Source organism: Staurois parvus, unplaced genomic scaffold (assembly GCF_062004578.1).
Source record: "Staurois parvus isolate SC_StPar_1 unplaced genomic scaffold, SC_StPar_1.0 ptg000432l, whole genome shotgun sequence".
NCBI lineage: Eukaryota > Metazoa > Chordata > Amphibia > Anura > Ranidae > Staurois > Staurois parvus.
Window position 1 is genome coordinate 3,026,001 of NW_028318228.1, and position 22,879 is coordinate 3,048,879.

At 45.9% G+C, this 22,879-nt stretch overlaps 14 non-coding genes across 14 annotated transcripts; all 14 read right to left on the reverse strand.

Moving 5' to 3' along the window:
* Window positions 1-2,395: 2,395 nt before the first annotated feature.
* LOC149454338 (5S ribosomal RNA) lies at window positions 2,396-2,514 on the reverse strand. Its single transcript, XR_016314344.1, has one exon. It is a non-coding gene; the product is annotated as a 5S ribosomal RNA (ribosomal RNA).
* A 1-nt stretch (window position 2,515) lies between these two features.
* Window positions 2,516-2,634, reverse strand: LOC149454339 (5S ribosomal RNA). Its single transcript, XR_016314280.1, has one exon. It is a non-coding gene; the product is annotated as a 5S ribosomal RNA (ribosomal RNA).
* A 3,096-nt stretch (window positions 2,635-5,730) lies between these two features.
* LOC149454340 (5S ribosomal RNA) lies at window positions 5,731-5,849 on the reverse strand. Its single transcript, XR_016314346.1, has one exon. It is a non-coding gene; the product is annotated as a 5S ribosomal RNA (ribosomal RNA).
* A 1-nt stretch (window position 5,850) lies between these two features.
* LOC149454341 (5S ribosomal RNA) lies at window positions 5,851-5,969 on the reverse strand. The gene has a single exon (XR_016314281.1). It is a non-coding gene; the product is annotated as a 5S ribosomal RNA (ribosomal RNA).
* Window positions 5,970-9,065: 3,096 nt separating this feature from the next.
* Window positions 9,066-9,184, reverse strand: LOC149454342 (5S ribosomal RNA). Its single transcript, XR_016314347.1, has one exon. It is a non-coding gene; the product is annotated as a 5S ribosomal RNA (ribosomal RNA).
* A 1-nt stretch (window position 9,185) lies between these two features.
* Window positions 9,186-9,304, reverse strand: LOC149454343 (5S ribosomal RNA). Its single transcript, XR_016314282.1, has one exon. It is a non-coding gene; the product is annotated as a 5S ribosomal RNA (ribosomal RNA).
* A 3,095-nt stretch (window positions 9,305-12,399) lies between these two features.
* LOC149454344 (5S ribosomal RNA) lies at window positions 12,400-12,518 on the reverse strand. Its single transcript, XR_016314348.1, has one exon. It is a non-coding gene; the product is annotated as a 5S ribosomal RNA (ribosomal RNA).
* Window position 12,519: 1 nt separating this feature from the next.
* On the reverse strand, window positions 12,520-12,638 carry LOC149454345 (5S ribosomal RNA). The gene has a single exon (XR_016314283.1). It is a non-coding gene; the product is annotated as a 5S ribosomal RNA (ribosomal RNA).
* Window positions 12,639-15,736: 3,098 nt separating this feature from the next.
* Window positions 15,737-15,855, reverse strand: LOC149454346 (5S ribosomal RNA). Its single transcript, XR_016314349.1, has one exon. It is a non-coding gene; the product is annotated as a 5S ribosomal RNA (ribosomal RNA).
* A 1-nt stretch (window position 15,856) lies between these two features.
* Window positions 15,857-15,975, reverse strand: LOC149454347 (5S ribosomal RNA). Its single transcript, XR_016314304.1, has one exon. It is a non-coding gene; the product is annotated as a 5S ribosomal RNA (ribosomal RNA).
* Window positions 15,976-19,054: 3,079 nt separating this feature from the next.
* On the reverse strand, window positions 19,055-19,173 carry LOC149454348 (5S ribosomal RNA). The gene has a single exon (XR_016314350.1). It is a non-coding gene; the product is annotated as a 5S ribosomal RNA (ribosomal RNA).
* A 1-nt stretch (window position 19,174) lies between these two features.
* Window positions 19,175-19,293, reverse strand: LOC149454349 (5S ribosomal RNA). Its single transcript, XR_016314284.1, has one exon. It is a non-coding gene; the product is annotated as a 5S ribosomal RNA (ribosomal RNA).
* A 3,077-nt stretch (window positions 19,294-22,370) lies between these two features.
* Window positions 22,371-22,489, reverse strand: LOC149454350 (5S ribosomal RNA). Its single transcript, XR_016314227.1, has one exon. It is a non-coding gene; the product is annotated as a 5S ribosomal RNA (ribosomal RNA).
* Window position 22,490: 1 nt separating this feature from the next.
* On the reverse strand, window positions 22,491-22,609 carry LOC149454351 (5S ribosomal RNA). The gene has a single exon (XR_016314285.1). It is a non-coding gene; the product is annotated as a 5S ribosomal RNA (ribosomal RNA).
* Window positions 22,610-22,879: the final 270 nt, after the last annotated feature.

Here is a 22,879-nt window from a genome sequence, read left to right on the forward strand (position 1 = left end):
GGCATGTGACAGGTACTCTTTATGGAGGGTTCTGAGGTCAATAAGACCCCAAATCCCTTTTCTTCCCTTAAAAGTATTTGATCACATGCTTTTCATTTTTAAAAATGGTGCCGTTTACATCCAGATAAATAGGAAGTGATGTAAGGTCATCGTTTCCAGTTCACTATATCACAGAGCCGAACGGAGCGGTTCCCCTCCTCGGTCGGCTCTGTGATCAGCCGGCAGAAGCGTGGACTGGTTGATTGGTTGTCTCGGTGGAGGTGTCCCCTCCAGCTGCTTGTTTTTAGACCGTCGTCTCTAAAAAACGGTATCGGGATGATGCCTGCACGAAGCTACATGTATCATCCCAGTACAACCACTTAACACCAAATGGCATACATGGACGTGATTTGGCATCAAGCAGTGAAAGGCAAGTATACCAGAAGGGAGCCCATTCCTCCCATTAGAAACCCAGCAGGACCACAATGGCACCTGAAGGCGTACAATGTGTCTCCACAGCAAATCTAGTGAGCAAGCTATAAAAAAAAATGACAACAATCCCAATTTATAACTAGCTATTGAAGGTGCACATGGAAGGCATGGCACAGTTCAAACAGAAAATATCCCAGCACACTTATCAGCTAGCTTGAAAAAGAAAAATTGACTCAACCTAATAATTCCATTAAAAACAGAGATTTTAGTTGCAGACATTTGCAAATGTATGTGGAAGCCGCACTGCCTCACCAAGGCTCCTCTGTAAAGTGCGGTCCAACTCATAAATGTGAGAGTCTTCCTGTTGGAGCATTCACAACAGAAATAAAAATGGAACCAAACGGAGCGATATACTCATGTTTCCGCCAACAATCCTCTCTTGCATCTTTTCCATCTTCATTGGCTGGCATGAGATGACATCACTTCTGCGCATGCACAGGAGCTAGTCATTCTTACACACAGAGACTGGCCCGGAGCCGTAGGCTGAGCTGTGCATGTGCAGATCTGGTTACAGAGCTGAAGATGACATCGCGCAGGCAAGTAGAGGCATTTAACTGCTTGCCATCCAGCCACTGTGGAAAAATGGCCACAAGGTGGCACCACTGGGCAAAATCATGCTTAAAACGTGATATTGCAAAAAAAGTAGGGGGTGCACACGAGGCACGCAACCGCCCTACCCGTGCTGCAATAAAACGGGCAGCGGTTTATCACTTTTCAGGCCAACTTTGACCATCCACCTCTCTAACAACAGTGGCTTTTGTGTAAAGAAGGATGGGTTGACCACGCCCATGGGAAAACCACGCTTTAGGCGAACAGGTCCTGCTGTCTATCCTCCGTAAAGGGGTACACCTTCTTCCCCGTTTTACAGTCGAGCGTGCGCACACAGACGGGACAGCAGTAAAGAGCTTTGTAGTATTTTGAGGGGGAGTTTACTAAAAAGGGAGAAGACAGAATCTGTCTGTATGGCAACCACTCAGCTCCTTGTGTCCATTTCAAACCTTCACTCAACAAGCTGAAGTGAGAAGCTGATTGCTTACGATGCAAAACTACTCCGGATCCTGTCTGCACCCATTTTAAGTAAATTCCCCTCGAGGTAGCCCAAAGGAGGACTGTCTACAAGCTCTCTTTAGCCCATTGCACAGTAAGTCCATGAACTTTAGAATTTACATAACCACAGTAACCTACGGAAACAAATCTATATCTGCTCATATAGGAAAAGAATTGTGTTTGTGACTTTTCATCTTAAGAACATTCCTTTAATTTACTAATTGGTCAATTTGATGTTTGTTTTGAAATGCATGCGCTAATAACAAACTTATATAAAGGTGTATATCCTCATCCAAAAACATTTAGTGTTTAAAATAAATAATTATAGTGTCCAAACATAAATTAGTGTCCAAAAAATATATATATATATCTTCAGTGACTTGAACCAATTGTGAAAAATCCACCACCAAAGGAGATTAAATGAACTCACCAGAGCTAATGGCTGGTCAGATTATAAACCAGCAACAGCGCTTGTGCTCTGGGAGCAATGAACCCGATGTCCAAATAGATATGGTGATGTTTCAGATACTTCCAGATAATAATAATCACAAACAACTTTGCAGCCCAAGCTCTTATGATGAACTTCTCCACTCTTTCTCATACCTCCATGAGAGCATGCAGTACACTCAGGGAAAAAAGAGAACAGAATGGTGCAATACGTTTTTTTCATTTATATCTTTAATAAAAAAGGTATAAGGAAACTCACAAACAAGGTGTCTAATAGACACCAGCTTCAATTGCAAAACAAGGTGAGATACAGTTACCGCTCACCGCGGATCTCTCCCATACAGCACAGAACGACAAGGCTCTCTAACGTCCGCATCGAGTATGCCACGCCCAACCGGTTTCGTCACACTGACGTCATCAAGGGGCGGATAGCCTACAGCACCTGGTATTCCCAGGCGGTCTCCCATCCAGGTACTAACCAGGCCCTACCCTGCTTGGCTTCCGAGATCAGACGAGATCGGGCGTATTCAGGGTGATGTGGCCGTAGGCTAGCCTACAGCACCTGGTATTCCCAGGCGGTCTCCCATCCAGGTACTAACTAGGCCCTACCCTGCTTAGCTTCCGAGATCAGACGAGATCGGGCGCATTCAGGGTGATGTGGCCGTAGGCTAGCCTACAGCACCTGGTATTCCCAGGCGGTAGATAATCAAGAACTGACCCCTTAGGGTGGGCCCACTGCCTGGAGGACCCTGCGTCCGAATGCCTGCTCCCTATTTGACAGGACATCTAGGCGGTAATGCTTGACGAAGGTAGAGAACTTTGACCAGGTGGCTGCCTTACAGATCTCCGGCGAAGCCCCGGCCCTCTCTGCCCAAGAAGCTGCTAAGGATTCTTGGGCAGATTCTTCCAAAGGCTCAAAAGGCTTGCGGATGAAAGCCTTCAGGTCTAAGGATAGGTCCCAAACTGGACAAGTCTTGACCCTCATTGGTCTTGACTTGGAAAGAGACCTAAAGAAGTCCACAACAAAAAGGATTCTGCTGCAGGGGGACCTGCAGAAAAATGCTTAGGGCCGAAGCCTGTACCTTTAGTGTGCTGATCGAGAGACCTCGATCTGTCCCTTCCTGAAAAAAATCCAAGACTGCCGGAATGTCTGGGGGCCCCTGCCGCTGACCCGAAAACCATGATCACTGCCTGAGTGCATGACTGATGAGTGCATTTGCGCGTGACTGATGAGTGGATTTGCCTTTGCGCACAAGCACAAGGGAATGAGAGCACTTGGATTTTTTTTTTTTTTACACTGTCACTTTAATTTCTTTTTATCAATTTTATTGCTGTCACAAGAAATGTAAATGTCCCTTGTGACAACAATAGGCATGTGACAGGTACTCTTTATGGAGGGTTCTGAGGTCAATAAGACCCCAAATCCCTTTTCTTCCCTTAAAAGTATTTGATCACATGCTTTTCATTTTTAAAAATGGTGCCGTTTACATCCAGATAAATAGGAAGTGATGTAAGGTCATCGTTTCCAGTTCACTATATCACAGAGCCGAACGGAGCGGTTCCCCTCCTCGGTCGGCTCTGTGATCAGCCGGCAGAAGCGTGGACTGGTTGATTGGTTGTCTCGGTGGAGGTGTCCCCTCCAGCTGCTTGTTTTTAGACCGTCGTCTCTAAAAAACGGTATCGGGATGATGCCTGCACGAAGCTACATGTATCATCCCAGTACAACCACTTAACACCAAATGGCATACATGGACGTGATTTGGCATCAAGCAGTGAAAGGCAAGTATACCAGAAGGGAGCCCATTCCTCCCATTAGAAACCCAGCAGGACCACAATGGCACCTGAAGGCGTACAATGTGTCTCCACAGCAAATCTAGTGAGCAAGCTATAAAAAAAAATGACAACAATCCCAATTTATAACTAGCTATTGAAGGTGCACATGGAAGGCATGGCACAGTTCAAACAGAAAATATCCCAGCACACTTATCAGCTAGCTTGAAAAAGAAAAATTGACTCAACCTAATAATTCCATTAAAAACAGAGATTTTAGTTGCAGACATTTGCAAATGTATGTGGAAGCCGCACTGCCTCACCAAGGCTCCTCTGTAAAGTGCGGTCCAACTCATAAATGTGAGAGTCTTCCTGTTGGAGCATTCACAACAGAAATAAAAATGGAACCAAACGGAGCGATATACTCATGTTTCCGCCAACAATCCTCTCTTGCATCTTTTCCATCTTCATTGGCTGGCATGAGATGACATCACTTCTGCGCATGCACAGGAGCTAGTCATTCTTACACACAGAGACTGGCCCGGAGCCGTAGGCTGAGCTGTGCATGTGCAGATCTGGTTACAGAGCTGAAGATGACATCGCGCAGGCAAGTAGAGGCATTTAACTGCTTGCCATCCAGCCACTGTGGAAAAATGGCCACAAGGTGGCACCACTGGGCAAAATCATGCTTAAAACGTGATATTGCAAAACAAGTAGGGGGTGCACACGAGGCACGCAACCGCCCTACCCGTGCTGCAATAAAACGGGCAGCGGTTTATCACTTTTCAGGCCAACTTTGACCATCCACCTCTCTAACAACAGTGGCTTTTGTGTAAAGAAGGATGGGTTGACCACGCCCATGGGAAAACCACGCTTTAGGCGAACAGGTCCTGCTGTCTATCCTCCGTAAAGGGGTACACCTTCTTCCCCGTTTTACAGTCGAGCGTGCGCACACAGACGGGACAGCAGTAAAGAGCTTTGTAGTATTTTGAGGGGGAGTTTACTAAAAAGGGAGAAGACAGAATCTGTCTGTATGGCAACCACTCAGCTCCTTGTGTCCATTTCAAACCTTCACTCAACAAGCTGAAGTGAGAAGCTGATTGCTTACGATGCAAAACTACTCCGGATCCTGTCTGCACCCATTTTAAGTAAATTCCCCTCGAGGTAGCCCAAAGGAGGACTGTCTACAAGCTCTCTTTAGCCCATTGCACAGTAAGTCCATGAACTTTAGAATTTACATAACCACAGTAACCTACGGAAACAAATCTATATCTGCTCATATAGGAAAAGAATTGTGTTTGTGACTTTTCATCTTAAGAACATTCCTTTAATTTACTAATTGGTCAATTTGATGTTTGTTTTGAAATGCATGCGCTAATAACAAACTTATATAAAGGTGTATATCCTCATCCAAAAACATTTAGTGTTTAAAATAAATAATTATAGTGTCCAAACATAAATTAGTGTCCAAAAAATATATATATATATCTTCAGTGACTTGAACCAATTGTGAAAAATCCACCACCAAAGGAGATTAAATGAACTCACCAGAGCTAATGGCTGGTCAGATTATAAACCAGCAACAGCGCTTGTGCTCTGGGAGCAATGAACCCGATGTCCAAATAGATATGGTGATGTTTCAGATACTTCCAGATAATAATAATCACAAACAACTTTGCAGCCCAAGCTCTTATGATGAACTTCTCCACTCTTTCTCATACCTCCATGAGAGCATGCAGTACACTCAGGGAAAAAAGAGAACAGAATGGTGCAATACGTTTTTTTCATTTATATCTTTAATAAAAAAGGTATAAGGAAACTCACAAACAAGGTGTCTAATAGACACCAGCTTCAATTGCAAAACAAGGTGAGATACAGTTACCGCTCACCGCGGATCTCTCCCATACAGCACAGAACGACAAGGCTCTCTAACGTCCGCATCGAGTATGCCACGCCCAACCGGTTTCGTCACACTGACGTCATCAAGGGGCGGATAGCCTACAGCACCTGGTATTCCCAGGCGGTCTCCCATCCAGGTACTAACCAGGCCCTACCCTGCTTGGCTTCCGAGATCAGACGAGATCGGGCGTATTCAGGGTGATGTGGCCGTAGGCTAGCCTACAGCACCTGGTATTCCCAGGCGGTCTCCCATCCAGGTACTAACTAGGCCCTACCCTGCTTAGCTTCCGAGATCAGACGAGATCGGGCGCATTCAGGGTGATGTGGCCGTAGGCTAGCCTACAGCACCTGGTATTCCCAGGCGGTAGATAATCAAGAACTGACCCCTTAGGGTGGGCCCACTGCCTGGAGGACCCTGCGTCCGAATGCCTGCTCCCTATTTGACAGGACATCTAGGCGGTAATGCTTGACGAAGGTAGAGAACTTTGACCAGGTGGCTGCCTTACAGATCTCCGGCGAAGCCCCGGCCCTCTCTGCCCAAGAAGCTGCTAAGGATTCTTGGGCAGATTCTTCCAAAGGCTCAAAAGGCTTGCGGATGAAAGCCTTCAGGTCTAAGGATAGGTCCCAAACTGGACAAGTCTTGACCCTCATTGGTCTTGACTTGGAAAGAGACCTAAAGAAGTCCACAACAAAAAGGATTCTGCTGCAGGGGGACCTGCAGAAAAATGCTTAGGGCCGAAGCCTGTACCTTTAGTGTGCTGATCGAGAGACCTCGATCTGTCCCTTCCTGAAAAAAATCCAAGACTGCCGGAATGTCTGGGGGCCCCTGCCGCTGACCCGAAAACCATGATCACTGCCTGAGTGCATGACTGATGAGTGCATTTGCGCGTGACTGATGAGTGGATTTGCCTTTGCGCACAAGCACAAGGGAATGAGAGCACTTGGATTTTTTTTTTTTTTACACTGTCACTTTAATTTCTTTTTATCAATTTTATTGCTGTCACAAGAAATGTAAATGTCCCTTGTGACAACAATAGGCATGTGACAGGTACTCTTTATGGAGGGTTCTGAGGTCAATAAGACCCCAAATCCCTTTTCTTCCCTTAAAAGTATTTGATCACATGCTTTTCATTTTTAAAAATGGTGCCGTTTACATCCAGATAAATAGGAAGTGATGTAAGGTCATCGTTTCCAGTTCACTATATCACAGAGCCGAACGGAGCGGTTCCCCTCCTCGGTCGGCTCTGTGATCAGCCGGCAGAAGCGTGGACTGGTTGATTGGTTGTCTCGGTGGAGGTGTCCCCTCCAGCTGCTTGTTTTTAGACCGTCGTCTCTAAAAAACGGTATCGGGATGATGCCTGCACGAAGCTACATGTATCATCCCAGTACAACCACTTAACACCAAATGGCATACATGGACGTGATTTGGCATCAAGCAGTGAAAGGCAAGTATACCAGAAGGGAGCCCATTCCTCCCATTAGAAACCCAGCAGGACCACAATGGCACCTGAAGGCGTACAATGTGTCTCCACAGCAAATCTAGTGAGCAAGCTATAAAAAAAAATGACAACAATCCCAATTTATAACTAGCTATTGAAGGTGCACATGGAAGGCATGGCACAGTTCAAACAGAAAATATCCCAGCACACTTATCAGCTAGCTTGAAAAAGAAAAATTGACTCAACCTAATAATTCCATTAAAAACAGAGATTTTAGTTGCTGACATTTGCAAATGTATGTGGAAGCCGCACTGCCTCACCAAGGCTCCTCTGTAAAGTGCGGTCCAACTCATAAATGTGAGAGTCTTCCTGTTGGAGCATTCACAACAGAAATAAAAATGGAACCAAACGGAGCGATATACTCATGTTTCCGCCAACAATCCTCTCTTGCATCTTTTCCATCTTCATTGGCTGGCATGAGATGACATCACTTCTGCGCATGCACAGGAGCTAGTCATTCTTACACACAGAGACTGGCCCGGAGCCGTAGGCTGAGCTGTGCATGTGCAGATCTGGTTACAGAGCTGAAGATGACATCGCGCAGGCAAGTAGAGGCATTTAACTGCTTGCCATCCAGCCACTGTGGAAAAATGGCCACAAGGTGGCACCACTGGGCAAAATCATGCTTAAAACGTGATATTGCAAAACAAGTAGGGGGTGCACACGAGGCACGCAACCGCCCTACCCGTGCTGCAATAAAACGGGCAGCGGTTTATCACTTTTCAGGCCAACTTTGACCATCCACCTCTCTAACAACAGTGGCTTTTGTGTAAAGAAGGATGGGTTGACCACGCCCATGGGAAAACCACGCTTTAGGCGAACAGGTCCTGCTGTCTATCCTCCGTAAAGGGGTACACCTTCTTCCCCGTTTTACAGTCGAGCGTGCGCACACAGACGGGACAGCAGTAAAGAGCTTTGTAGTATTTTGAGGGGGAGTTTACTAAAAAGGGAGAAGACAGAATCTGTCTGTATGGCAACCACTCAGCTCCTTGTGTCCATTTCAAACCTTCACTCAACAAGCTGAAGTGAGAAGCTGATTGCTTACGATGCAAAACTACTCCGGATCCTGTCTGCACCCATTTTAAGTAAATTCCCCTCGAGGTAGCCCAAAGGAGGACTGTCTACAAGCTCTCTTTAGCCCATTGCACAGTAAGTCCATGAACTTTAGAATTTACATAACCACAGTAACCTACGGAAACAAATCTATATCTGCTCATATAGGAAAAGAATTGTGTTTGTGACTTTTCATCTTAAGAACATTCCTTTAATTTACTAATTGGTCAATTTGATGTTTGTTTTGAAATGCATGCGCTAATAACAAACTTATATAAAGGTGTATATCCTCATCCAAAAACATTTAGTGTTTAAAATAAATAATTATAGTGTCCAAACATAAATTAGTGTCCAAAAAATATATATATATATCTTCAGTGACTTGAACCAATTGTGAAAAATCCACCACCAAAGGAGATTAAATGAACTCACCAGAGCTAATGGCTGGTCAGATTATAAACCAGCAACAGCGCTTGTGCTCTGGGAGCAATGAACCCGATGTCCAAATAGATATGGTGATGTTTCAGATACTTCCAGATAATAATAATCACAAACAACTTTGCAGCCCAAGCTCTTATGATGAACTTCTCCACTCTTTCTCATACCTCCATGAGAGCATGCAGTACACTCAGGGAAAAAAGAGAACAGAATGGTGCAATACGTTTTTTTCATTTATATCTTTAATAAAAAAGGTATAAGGAAACTCACAAACAAGGTGTCTAATAGACACCAGCTTCAATTGCAAAACAAGGTGAGATACAGTTACCGCTCACCGCGGATCTCTCCCATACAGCACAGAAGGACAAGGCTCTCTAACGTCCGCATCGAGTATGCCACGCCCAACCGGTTTCGTCACACTGACGTCATCAAGGGGCGGATAGCCTACAGCACCTGGTATTCCCAGGCGGTCTCCCATCCAGGTACTAACCAGGCCCTACCCTGCTTGGCTTCCGAGATCAGACGAGATCGGGCGTATTCAGGGTGATGTGGCCGTAGGCTAGCCTACAGCACCTGGTATTCCCAGGCGGTCTCCCATCCAGGTACTAACTAGGCCCTACCCTGCTTAGCTTCCGAGATCAGACGAGATCGGGCGCATTCAGGGTGATGTGGCCGTAGGCTAGCCTACAGCACCTGGTATTCCCAGGCGGTAGATAATCAAGAACTGACCCCTTAGGGTGGGCCCACTGCCTGGAGGACCCTGCGTCCGAATGCCTGCTCCCTATTTGACAGGACATCTAGGCGGTAATGCTTGACGAAGGTAGAGAACTTTGACCAGGTGGCTGCCTTACAGATCTCCGGCAAAGCCCCGGCCCTCTCTGCCCAAGAAGCTGCTAAGGATTCTTGGGCAGATTCTTCCAAAGGCTCAAAAGGCTTGCGGATGAAAGCCTTCAGGTCTAAGGATAGGTCCCAAACTGGACAAGTCTTGACCCTCATTGGTCTTGACTTGGAAAGAGACCTAAAGAAGTCCACAACAAAAAGGATTCTGCTGCAGGGGGACCTGCAGAAAAATGCTTAGGGCCGAAGCCTGTACCTTTAGTGTGCTGATCGAGAGACCTCGATCTGTCCCTTCCTGAAAAAAATCCAAGACTGCCGGAATGTCTGGGGGCCCCTGCCGCTGACCCGAAAACCATGATCACTGCCTGAGTGCATGACTGATGAGTGCATTTGCGCGTGACTGATGAGTGGATTTGCCTTTGCGCACAAGCACAAGGGAATGAGAGCACTTGGATTTTTTTTTTTTTTACACTGTCACTTTAATTTCTTTTTATCAATTTTATTGCTGTCACAAGAAATGTAAATGTCCCTTGTGACAACAATAGGCATGTGACAGGTACTCTTTATGGAGGGTTCTGAGGTCAATAAGACCCCAAATCCCTTTTCTTCCCTTAAAAGTATTTGATCACATGCTTTTCATTTTTAAAAATGGTGCCGTTTACATCCAGATAAATAGGAAGTGATGTAAGGTCATCGTTTCCAGTTCACTATATCACAGAGCCGAACGGAGCGGTTCCCCTCCTCGGTCGGCTCTGTGATCAGCCGGCAGAAGCGTGGACTGGTTGATTGGTTGTCTCGGTGGAGGTGTCCCCTCCAGCTGCTTGTTTTTAGACCGTCGTCTCTAAAAAACGGTATCGGGATGATGCCTGCACGAAGCTACATGTATCATCCCAGTACAACCACTTAACACCAAATGGCATACATGGACGTGATTTGGCATCAAGCAGTGAAAGGCAAGTATACCAGAAGGGAGCCCATTCCTCCCATTAGAAACCCAGCAGGACCACAATGGCACCTGAAGGCGTACAATGTGTCTCCACAGCAAATCTAGTGAGCAAGCTATAAAAAAAAATGACAACAATCCCAATTTATAACTAGCTATTGAAGGTGCACATGGAAGGCATGGCACAGTTCAAACAGAAAATATCCCAGCACACTTATCAGCTAGCTTGAAAAAGAAAAATTGACTCAACCTAATAATTCCATTAAAAACAGAGATTTTAGTTGCTGACATTTGCAAATGTATGTGGAAGCCGCACTGCCTCACCAAGGCTCCTCTGTAAAGTGCGGTCCAACTCATAAATGTGAGAGTCTTCCTGTTGGAGCATTCACAACAGAAATAAAAATGGAACCAAACGGAGCGATATACTCATGTTTCCGCCAACAATCCTCTCTTGCATCTTTTCCATCTTCATTGGCTGGCATGAGATGACATCACTTCTGCGCATGCACAGGAGCTAGTCATTCTTACACACAGAGACTGGCCCGGAGCCGTAGGCTGAGCTGTGCATGTGCAGATCTGGTTACAGAGCTGAAGATGACATCGCGCAGGCAAGTAGAGGCATTTAACTGCTTGCCATCCAGCCACTGTGGAAAAATGGCCACAAGGTGGCACCACTGGGCAAAATCATGCTTAAAACGTGATATTGCAAAACAAGTAGGGGGTGCACACGAGGCACGCAACCGCCCTACCCGTGCTGCAATAAAACGGGCAGCGGTTTATCACTTTTCAGGCCAACTTTGACCATCCACCTCTCTAACAACAGTGGCTTTTGTGTAAAGAAGGATGGGTTGACCACGCCCATGGGAAAACCACGCTTTAGGCGAACAGGTCCTGCTGTCTATCCTCCGTAAAGGGGTACACCTTCTTCCCCGTTTTACAGTCGAGCGTGCGCACACAGACGGGACAGCAGTAAAGAGCTTTGTAGTATTTTGAGGGGGAGTTTACTAAAAAGGGAGAAGACAGAATCTGTCTGTATGGCAACCACTCAGCTCCTTGTGTCCATTTCAAACCTTCACTCAACAAGCTGAAGTGAGAAGCTGATTGCTTACGATGCAAAACTACTCCGGATCCTGTCTGCACCCATTTTAAGTAAATTCCCTCGAGGTAGCCCAAAGGAGGACTGTCTACAAGCTCTCTTTAGCCCATTGCACAGTAAGTCCATGAACTTTAGAATTTAGATAACCACAGTAACCTACGGAAACAAATCTATATCTGCTCATATAGGAAAAGAATTGTGTTTGTGACTTTTCATCTTAAGAACATTCCTTTAATTTACTAATTGGTCAATTTGATGTTTGTTTTGAAATGCATGCGCTAATAACAAACTTATATAAAGGTGTATATCCTCATCCAAAAACATTTAGTGTTTAAAATAAATAATTATAGTGTCCAAACATAAATTAGTGTCCAAAAAATATATATATATATCTTCAGTGACTTGAACCAATTGTGAAAAATCCACCACCAAAGGAGATTAAATGAACTCACCAGAGCTAATGGCTGGTCAGATTATAAACCAGCAACAGCGCTTGTGCTCTGGGAGCAATGAACCCGATGTCCAAATAGATATGGTGATGTTTCAGATACTTCCAGATAATAATAATCACAAACAACTTTGCAGCCCAAGCTCTTATGATGAACTTCTCCACTCTTTCTCATACCTCCATGAGAGCATGCAGTACACTCAGGGAAAAAAGAGAACAGAATGGTGCAATACGTTTTTTTCATTTATATCTTTAATAAAAAAGGTATAAGGAAACTCACAAACAAGGTGTCTAATAGACACCAGCTTCAATTGCAAAACAAGGTGAGATACAGTTACCGCTCACCGCGGATCTCTCCCATACAGCACAGAACGACAAGGCTCTCGAACGTCCGCATCGAGTATGCCACGCCCAACCGGTTTCGTCACACTGACGTCATCAAGGGGCGGATAGCCTACAGCACCTGGTATTCCCAGGCGGTCTCCCATCCAGGTACTAACCAGGCCCTACCCTGCTTGGCTTCCGAGATCAGACGAGATCGGGCGTATTCAGGGTGATGTGGCCGTAGGCTAGCCTACAGCACCTGGTATTCCCAGGCGGTCTCCCATCCAGGTACTAACTAGGCCCTACCCTGCTTAGCTTCCGAGATCAGACGAGATCGGGCGCATTCAGGGTGATGTGGCCGTAGGCTAGCCTACAACACCTGGTATTCCCAGGCGGTAGATAATCAACAACTGACCCCTTAGGGTGGGCCCACTGCCTGGAGGACCCTGCGTCCGAATGCCTGCTCCCTATTTGACAGGACATCTAGGCGGTAATGCTTGACGAAGGTAGAGAACTTTGACCAGGTGGCTGCCTTACAGATCTCCGGCAAAGCCCCGGCCCTCTCTGCCCAAGAAGCTGCTAAGGATTCTTGGGCAGATTCTTCCAAAGGCTCAAAAGGCTTGCGGATGAAAGCCTTCAGGTCTAAGGATAGGTCCCAAACTGGACAAGTCTTGACCCTCATTGGTCTTGACTTGGAAAGAGACCTAAAGAAGTCCACAACAAAAAGGATTCTGCTGCAGGGGGACCTGCAGAAAAATGCTTAGGGCCGAAGCCTGTACCTTTAGTGTGCTGATCGAGAGACCTCGATCTGTCCCTTCCTGAAAAAAATCCAAGACTGCCGGAATGTCTGGGGGCCCCTGCCGCTGACCCGAAAACCATGATCACTGCCTGAGTGCATGACTGATGAGTGCATTTGCGCGTGACTGATGAGTGGATTTGCCTTTGCGCACAAGCACAAGGGAATGAGAGCACTTGGATTTTTTTTTTTTTTTTACACTGTCACTTTAATTTCTTTTTATCAATTTTATTGCTGTCACAAGAAATGTAAATGTCCCTTGTGACAACAATAGGCATGTGACAGGTACTCTTTATGGAGGGTTCTGAGGTCAATAAGACCCCAAATCCCTTTTCTTCCCTTAAAAGTATTTGATCACATGCTTTTCATTTTTAAAAATGGTGCCGTTTACATCCAGATAAATAGGAAGTGATGTAAGGTCATCGTTTCCAGTTCACTATATCACAGAGCCGAACGGAGCGGTTCCCCTCCTCGGTCGGCTCTGTGATCAGCCGGCAGAAGCGTGGACTGCTTGATTGGTTGTCTCGGTGGAGGTGTCCCCTCCAGCTGCTTGTTTTTAGACCGTCGTCTCTAAAAAACGGTATCGGGATGATGCCTGCATGAAGCTACATGTATCATCCCAGTACAACCACTTAACACCAAATGGCATACATGGACGTGATTTGGCATCAAGCAGTGAAAGGCAAGTATACCAGAAGGGAGCCCATTCCTCCCATTAGAAACCCAGCAGGACCACAATGGCACCTGAAGGCGTACAATGTGTCTCCACAGCAAATCTAGTGAGCAAGCTATAAAAAAAAATGACAACAATCCCAATTTATAACTAGCTATTGAAGGTGCACATGGAAGGCATGGCACAGTTCAAACAGAAAATATCCCAGCACACTTATCAGCTAGCTTGAAAAAGAAAAATTGACTCAACCTAATAATTCCATTAAAAACAGAGATTTTAGTTGCAGACATTTGCAAATGTATGTGGAAGCCGCACTGCCTCACCAAGGCTCCTCTGTAAAGTGCGGTCCAACTCATAAATGTGAGAGTCTTCCTGTTGGAGCATTCACAACAGAAATAAAAATGGAACCAAACGGAGCGATATACTCATGTTTCCGCCAACAATCCTCTCTTGCATCTTTTCCATCTTCATTGGCTGGCATGAGATGACATCACTTCTGCGCATGCACAGGAGCTAGTCATTCTTACACACAGAGACTGGCCCGGAGCCGTAGGCTGAGCTGTGCATGTGCAGATCTGGTTACAGAGCTGAAGATGACATCGCGCAGGCAAGTAGAGGCATTTAACTGCTTGCCATCCAGCCACTGTGGAAAAATGGCCACAAGGTGGCACCACTGGGCAAAATCATGCTTAAAACGTGATATTGCAAAACAAGTAGGGGGTGCACACGAGGCACGCAACCGCCCTACCCGTGCTGCAATAAAACGGGCAGCGGTTTATCACTTTTCAGGCCAACTTTGACCATCCACCTCTCTAACAACAGTGGCTTTTGTGTAAAGAAGGATGGGTTGACCACGCCCATGGGAAAACCACGCTTTAGGCGAACAGGTCCTGCTGTCTATCCTCCGTAAAGGGGTACACCTTCTTCCCCGTTTTACAGTCGAGCGTGCGCACACAGACGGGACAGCAGTAAAGAGCTTTGTAGTATTTTGAGGGGGAGTTTACTAAAAAGGGAGAAGACAGAATCTGTCTGTATGGCAACCACTCAGCTCCTTGTGTCCATTTCAAACCTTCACTCAACAAGCTGAAGTGAGAAGCTGATTGCTTACGATGCAAAACTACTCCGGATCCTGTCTGCACCCATTTTAAGTAAATTCCCCTCGAGGTAGCCCAAAGGAGGACTGTCTACAAGCTCTCTTTAGCCCATTGCACAGTAAGTCCATGAACTTTAGAATTTAGATAACCACAGTAACCTACGGAAACAAATCTATATCTGCTCATATAGGAAAAGAATTGTGTTTGTGACTTTTCATCTTAAGAACATTCCTTTAATTTACTAATTGGTCAATTTGATGTTTGTTTTGAAATGCATGCGCTAATAACAAACTTATATAAAGGTGTATATCCTCATCCAAAAACATTTAGTGTTTAAAATAAATAATTATAGTGTCCAAACATAAATTCGTGTCCAAAAAACATATATATATATCTTCAGTGACTTGAACCAATTGTGAAAAATCCACCACCAAAGGAGATTAAATGAACTCACCAGAGCTAATGGCTGGTCAGATTATAAACCAGCAACAGCGCTTGTGCTCTGGGAGCAATGAACCCGATGTCCAAATAGATATGGTGATGTTTCAGATACTTCCAGATAATAATAATCACAAACAACTTTGCAGCCCAAGCTCTTATGATGAACTTCTCCACTCTTTCTCATACCTCCATGAGAGCATGCAGTACACTCAGGGAAAAAAGAGAACAGAATGGTGCAATACGTTTTTTTCATTTATATCTTTAATAAAAAAGGTATAAGGAAACTCACAAACAAGGTGTCTAATAGACACCAGCTTCAATTGCAAAACAAGGTGAGATACAGTTACCGCTCACCGCGGATCTCTCCCATACAGCACAGAACGACAAGGCTCTCTAACGTCCGCATCGAGTATGCCACGCCCAACCGGTTTCGTCACACTGACGTCATCAAGGGGCGGATAGCCTACAGCACCTGGTATTCCCAGGCGGTCTCCCATCCAGGTACTAACCAGGCCCTACCCTGCTTGGCTTCCGAGATCAGACGAGATCGGGCGTATTCAGGGTGATGTGGCCGTAGGCTAGCCTACAGCGCCTGGTATTCCCAGGCGGTCTCCCATCCAGGTACTAACTAGGCCCTACCCTGCTTAGCTTCCGAGATCAGACGAGATCGGGCGCATTCAGGGTGATGTGGCCGTAGGCTAGCCTACAGCACCTGGTATTCCCAGGCGGTAGATAATCAAGAACTGACCCCTTAGGGTGGGCCCACTGCCTGGAGGACCCTGCGTCCGAATGCCTGCTCCCTATTTGACAGGACATCTAGGCGGTAATGCTTGACGAAGGTAGAGAACTTTGACCAGGTGGCTGCCTTACAGATCTCCGGCAAAGCCCCGGCCCTCTCTGCCCAAGAAGCTGCTAAGGATTCTTGGGCAGATTCTTCCAAAGGCTCAAAAGGCTTGCGGATGAAAGCCTTCAGGTCTAAGGATAGGTCCCAAACTGGACAAGTCTTGACCCTCATTGGTCTTGACTTGGAAAGAGACCTAAAGAAGTCCACAACAAAAAGGATTCTGCTGCAGGGGGACCTGCAGAAAAATGCTTAGGGCCGAAGCCTGTACCTTTAGTGTGCTGATCGAGAGACCTCGATCTGTCCCTTCCTGAAAAAAATCCAAGACTGCCGGAATGTCTGGGGGCCCCTGCCGCTGACCCCGAAAACCATGATCACTGCCTGAGTGCATGACTGATGAGTGCATTTGCGCGTGACTGATGAGTGGATTTGCCTTTGCGCACAAGCACAAGGGAATGAGAGCACTTGGATTTTTTTTTTTTTTACACTGTCACTTTAATTTCTTTTTATCAATTTTATTGCTGTCACAAGAAATGTAAATGTCCCTTGTGACAACAATAGGCATGTGACAGGTACTCTTTATGGAGGGTTCTGAGGTCAATAAGACCCCAAATCCCTTTTCTTCCCTTAAAAGTATTTGATCACATGCTTTTCATTTTTAAAAATGGTGCCGTTTACATCCAGATAAATAGGAAGTGATGTAAGGTCATCGTTTCCAGTTCACTATATCACAGAGCCGAACGGAGCGGTTCCCCTCCTCGGTCGGCTCTGTGATCAGCCGGCAGAAGCGTGGACTGGTTGATCGGTTGTCTCGGTGGAGGTGTCCCCTCCAGCTGCTTGTTTTTAGACCGTCGTCTCTAAAAAACGGTATCGGGATGATGCCTGCATGAAGCTACATGTATCATCCCAGTACAACCACTTAACACCAAATGGCATACATGGACGTGATTTGGCATCAAGCAGTGAAAGGCAAGTATACCAGAAGGGAGCCCATTCCTCCCATTAGAAGCCCAGCAGGACCACAATGGCACCTGAAGGCGTACAATGTGTCTCCACAGCAAATCCAGTGAGCAAGCTATAAAAAAAAATGACAACAATCCCAATTTATAACTAGCTATTGAAGGTGCACATGGAAGGCATGGCACAGTTCAAACAGAAAATATCCCAGCACACTTATCAGCTAGCTTGAAAAAGAAAAATTGACTCAACCTAATAATTCCATTAAAAACAGAGATTTTAGTTGCAGACATTTGCAAATGTATGTGGAAGCCGCACTGCCTCACCAAGGCTCCTCTGTAAAGTGCGGTCCAACTCATAAATGTGAGAGTCTTCCTGTTGGAGCATTCACAACAGAAATAAAAATGGAACCAAACGGAGCGATATACTCATGTTTCCGCCAACAATCCTCTCTTGCATCTTTTCCATCTTCATTGGCTGGCATGAGATGACATCACTTCTGCGCATGCACAGGAGCTAGTCATTCTTACACACAGAGACTGGCCCGGAGCCGTAGGCTGAGCTGTGCATGTGCAGATCTGGTTACAGAGCTGAAGATGACATCGCGCAGGCAAGTAGAGGCATTTAACTGCTTGCCATCCAGCCACTGTGGAAAAATGGCCACAAGGTGGCACCACTGGGCAAAATCATGCTTAAAACGTGATATTGCAAAACAAGTAGGGGGTGCACACGAGGCACGCAACCGCCCTACCCGTGCTGCAATAAAACGGGCAGCGGTTTATCACTTTTCAGGCCAACTTTGACCATCCACCTCCCTAACAACAGTGGCTTTTGTGTAAAGAAGGATGGGTTGACCACGCCCATGGGAAAACCACGCTTTAGGCGAACAGGTCCTGCTGTCTATCCTCCGTAAAGGGGTACACCTTCTTCCCCGTTTTACAGTCGAGCGTGCGCACACAGACGGGACAGCAGTAAAGAGCTTTGTAGTATTTTGAGGGGGAGTTTACTAAAAAGGGAGAAGACAGAATCTGTCTGTATGGCAACCACTCAGCTCCTTGTGTCCATTTCAAACCTTCACTCAACAAGCTGAAGTGAGAAGCTGATTGCTTACGATGCAAAACTACTCCGGATCCTGTCTGCACCCATTTTAAGTAAATTCCCCTCGAGGTAGCCCAAAGGAGGACTGTCTACAAGCTCTCTTTAGCCCATTGCACAGTAAGTCCATGAACTTTAGAATTTACATAACCACAGTAACCTACGGAAACAAATCTATATCTGCTCATATAGGAAAAGAATTGTGTTTGTGACTTTTCATCTTAAGAACATTCCTTTAATTTACTAATTGGTCAATTTGATGTTTGTTTTGAAATGCATGCGCTAATAACAAACTTATATAAAGGTGTATATCCTCATCCAAAAACATTTAGTGTTTAAAATAAATAATTATAGTGTCCAAAAAATATATATATATATCTTCAGTGACTTGAACCAATTGTGAAAAATCCACCACCAAAGGAGATTAAATGAACTCACCAGAGCTAATGGCTGGTCAGATTATAAACCAGCAACAGCGCTTGTGCTCTGGGAGCAATGAACCCGATGTCCAAATAGATATGGTGATGTTTCAGATACTTCCAGATAATAATAATCACAAACAACTTTGCAGCCCAAGCTCTTATGATGAACTTCTCCACTCTTTCTCATACCTCCATGAGAGCATGCAGTACACTCAGGGAAAAAAGAGAACAGAATGGTGCAATACGTTTTTTTCATTTATATCTTTAATAAAAAAGGTATAAGGAAACTCACAAACAAGGTGTCTAATAGACACCAGCTTCAATTGCAAAACAAGGTGAGATACAGTTACCGCTCACCGCGGATCTCTCCCATACAGCACAGAACGACAAGGCTCTCTAACGTCCGCATCGAGTATGCCACGCCCAACCGGTTTCGTCACACTGACGTCATCAAGGGGCGGATAGCCTACAGCACCTGGTATTCCCAGGCGGTCTCCCATCCAGGTACTAACCAGGCCCTACCCTGCTTGGCTTCCGAGATCAGACGAGATCGGGCGTATTCAGGGTGATGTGGCCGTAGGCTAGCCTACAGCACCTGGTATTCCCAGGCGGTCTCCCATCCAGGTACTAACTAGGCCCTACCCTGCTTAGCTTCCGAGATCAGACGAGATCGGGCGCATTCAGGGTGATGTGGCCGTAGGCTAGCCTACAGCACCTGGTATTCCCAGGCGGTAGATAATCAAGAACTGACCCCTTAGGGTGGGCCCACTGCCTGGAGGACCCTGCGTCCGAATGCCTGCTCCCTATTTGACAGGACATCTAGGCGGTAATGCTTGACGAAGGTAGAGAACTTTGACCAGGTGGCTGCCTTACAGATCTCCGGCAAAGCCCCGGCCCTCTCTGCCCAAGAAGCTGCTAAGGATTCTTGGGCAGATTCTTCCAAAGGCTCAAAAGGCTTGCGGATGAAAGCCTTCAGGTCTAAGGATAGGTCCCAAACTGGACAAGTCTTGACCCTCATTGGTCTTGACTTGGAAAGAGACCTGAAGAAGTCCACAACAAAAAGGATTCTGCTGCAGGGGGACCTGCAGAAAAATGCTTAGGGCCGAAGCCTGTACCTTTAGTGTGCTGATCGAGAGACCTCGATCTGTCCCTTCCTGAAAAAAATCCAAGACTGCCGGAATGTCTGGGGGCCCCTGCCGCTGACCCGAAAACCATGATCACTGCCTGAGTGCATGACTGATGAGTGCATTTGCGCGTGACTGATGAGTGGATTTGCCTTTGCGCACAAGCACAAGGGAATGAGAGCACTTGGATTTTTTTTTTTTTACACTGTCACTTTAATTTCTTTTTATCAATTTTATTGCTGTCACAAGAAATGTAAATGTCCCTTGTGACAACAATAGGCATGTGACAGGTACTCTTTATGGAGGGTTCTGAGGTCAATAAGACCCCAAATCCCTTTTCTTCCCTTAAAAGTATTTGATCACATGCTTTTCATTTTTAAAAATGGTGCCGTTTACATCCAGATAAATAGGAAGTGATGTAAGGTCATCGTTTCCAGTTCACTATATCACAGAGCCGAACGGAGCGGTTCCCCTCCTCGGTCGGCTCTGTGATCAGCCGGCAGAAGCGTGGACTGGTTGATTGGTTGTCTCGGTGGAGGTGTCCCCTCCAGCTGCTTGTTTTTAGACCGTCGTCTCTAAAAAACGGTATCGGGATGATGCCTGCATGAAGCTACATGTATCATCCCAGTACAACCACTTAACACCAAATGGCATACATGGACGTGATTTGGCATCAAGCAGTGAAAGGCAAGTATACCAGAAGGGAGCCCATTCCTCCCATTAGAAACCCAGCAGGACCACAATGGCACCTGAAGGCGTACAATGTGTCTCCACAGCAAATCTAGTGAGCAAGCTATAAAAAAAAATGACAACAATCCCAATTTATAACTAGCTATTGAAGGTGCACATGGAAGGCATGGCACAGTTCAAACAGAAAATATCCCAGCACACTTATCAGCTAGCTTGAAAAAGAAAAATTGACTCAACCTAATAATTCCATTAAAAACAGAGATTTTAGTTGCAGACATTTGCAAATGTATGTGGAAGCCGCACTGCCTCACCAAGGCTCCTCTGTAAAGTGCGGTCCAACTCATAAATGTGAGAGTCTTCCTGTTGGAGCATTCACAACAGAAATAAAAATGGAACCAAACGGAGCGATATACTCATGTTTCCGCCAACAATCCTCTCTTGCATCTTTTCCATCTTCATTGGCTGGCATGAGATGACATCACTTCTGCGCATGCACAGGAGCTAGTCATTCTTACACACAGAGACTGGCCCGGAGCCGTAGGCTGAGCTGTGCATGTGCAGATCTGGTTACAGAGCTGAAGATGACATCGCGCAGGCAAGTAGAGGCATTTAACTGCTTGCCATCCAGCCACTGTGGAAAAATGGCCACAAGGTGGCACCACTGGGCAAAATCATGCTTAAAACGTGATATTGCAAAACAAGTAGGGGGTGCACACGAGGCACGCAACCGCCCTACCCGTGCTGCAATAAAACGGGCAGCGGTTTATCACTTTTCAGGCCAACTTTGACCATCCACCTCCCTAACAACAGTGGCTTTTGTGTAAAGAAGGATGGGTTGACCACGCCCATGGGAAAACCACGCTTTAGGCGAACAGGTCCTGCTGTCTATCCTCCGTAAAGGGGTACACCTTCTTCCCCGTTTTACAGTCGAGCGTGCGCACACAGACGGGACAGCAGTAAAGAGCTTTGTAGTATTTTGAGGGGGAGTTTACTAAAAAGGGAGAAGACAGAATCTGTCTGTATGGCAACCACTCAGCTCCTTGTGTCCATTTCAAACCTTCACTCAACAAGCTGAAGTGAGAAGCTGATTGCTTACGATGCAAAACTACTCCGGATCCTGTCTGCACCCATTTTAAGTAAATTCCCCTCGAGGTAGCCCAAAGGAGGACTGTCTACAAGCTCTCTTTAGCCCATTGCACAGTAAGTCCATGAACTTTAGAATTTAGATAACCACAGTAACCTACGGAAACAAATCTATATCTGCTCATATAGGAAAAGAATTGTGTTTGTGACTTTTCATCTTAAGAACATTCCTTTAATTTACTAATTGGTCAATTTGATGTTTGTTTTGAAATGCATGCGCTAATAACAAACTTATATAAAGGTGTATATCCTCATCCAAAAACATTTAGTGTTTAAAATAAATAATTATAGTGTCCAAAAAATATATATATATATCTTCAGTGACTTGAACCAATTGTGAAAAATCCACCACCAAAGGAGATTAAATGAACTCACCAGAGCTAATGGCTGGTCAGATTATAAACCAGCAACAGCGCTTGTGCTCTGGGAGCAATGAACCCGATGTCCAAATAGATATGGTGATGTTTCAGATACTTCCAGATAATAATAATCACAAACAACTTTGCAGCCCAAGCTCTTATGATGAACTTCTCCACTCTTTCTCATACCTCCATGAGAGCATGCAGTACACTCAGGGAAAAAAGAGAACAGAATGGTGCAATACGTTTTTTTCATTTATATCTTTAATAAAAAAGGTATAAGGAAACTCACAAACAAGGTGTCTAATAGACACCAGCTTCAATTGCAAAACAAGGTGAGATACAGTTACCGCTCACCGCGGATCTCTCCCATACAGCACAGAACGACAAGGCTCTCTAACGTCCGCATCGAGTATGCCACGCCCAACCGGTTTCGTCACACTGACGTCATCAAGGGGCGGATAGCCTACAGCACCTGGTATTCCCAGGCGGTCTCCCATCCAGGTACTAACCAGGCCCTACCCTGCTTGGCTTCCGAGATCAGACGAGATCGGGCGTATTCAGGGTGATGTGGCCGTAGGCTAGCCTACAGCACCTGGTATTCCCAGGCGGTCTCCCATCCAGGTACTAACTAGGCCCTACCCTGCTTAGCTTCCGAGATCAGACGAGATCGGGCGCATTCAGGGTGATGTGGCCGTAGGCTAGCCTACAGCACCTGGTATTCCCAGGCGGTAGATAATCAAGAACTGACCCCTTAGGGTGGGCCCACTGCCTGGAGGACCCTGCGTCCGAATGCCTGCTCCCTATTTGACAGGACATCTAGGCGGTAATGCTTGACGAAGGTAGAGAACTTTGACCAGGTGGCTGCCTTACAGATCTCCGGCAAAGCCCCGGCCCTCTCTGCCCAAGAAGCTGCTAAGGATTCTTGGGCAGATTCTTCCAAAGGCTCAAAAGGCTTGCGGATGAAAGCCT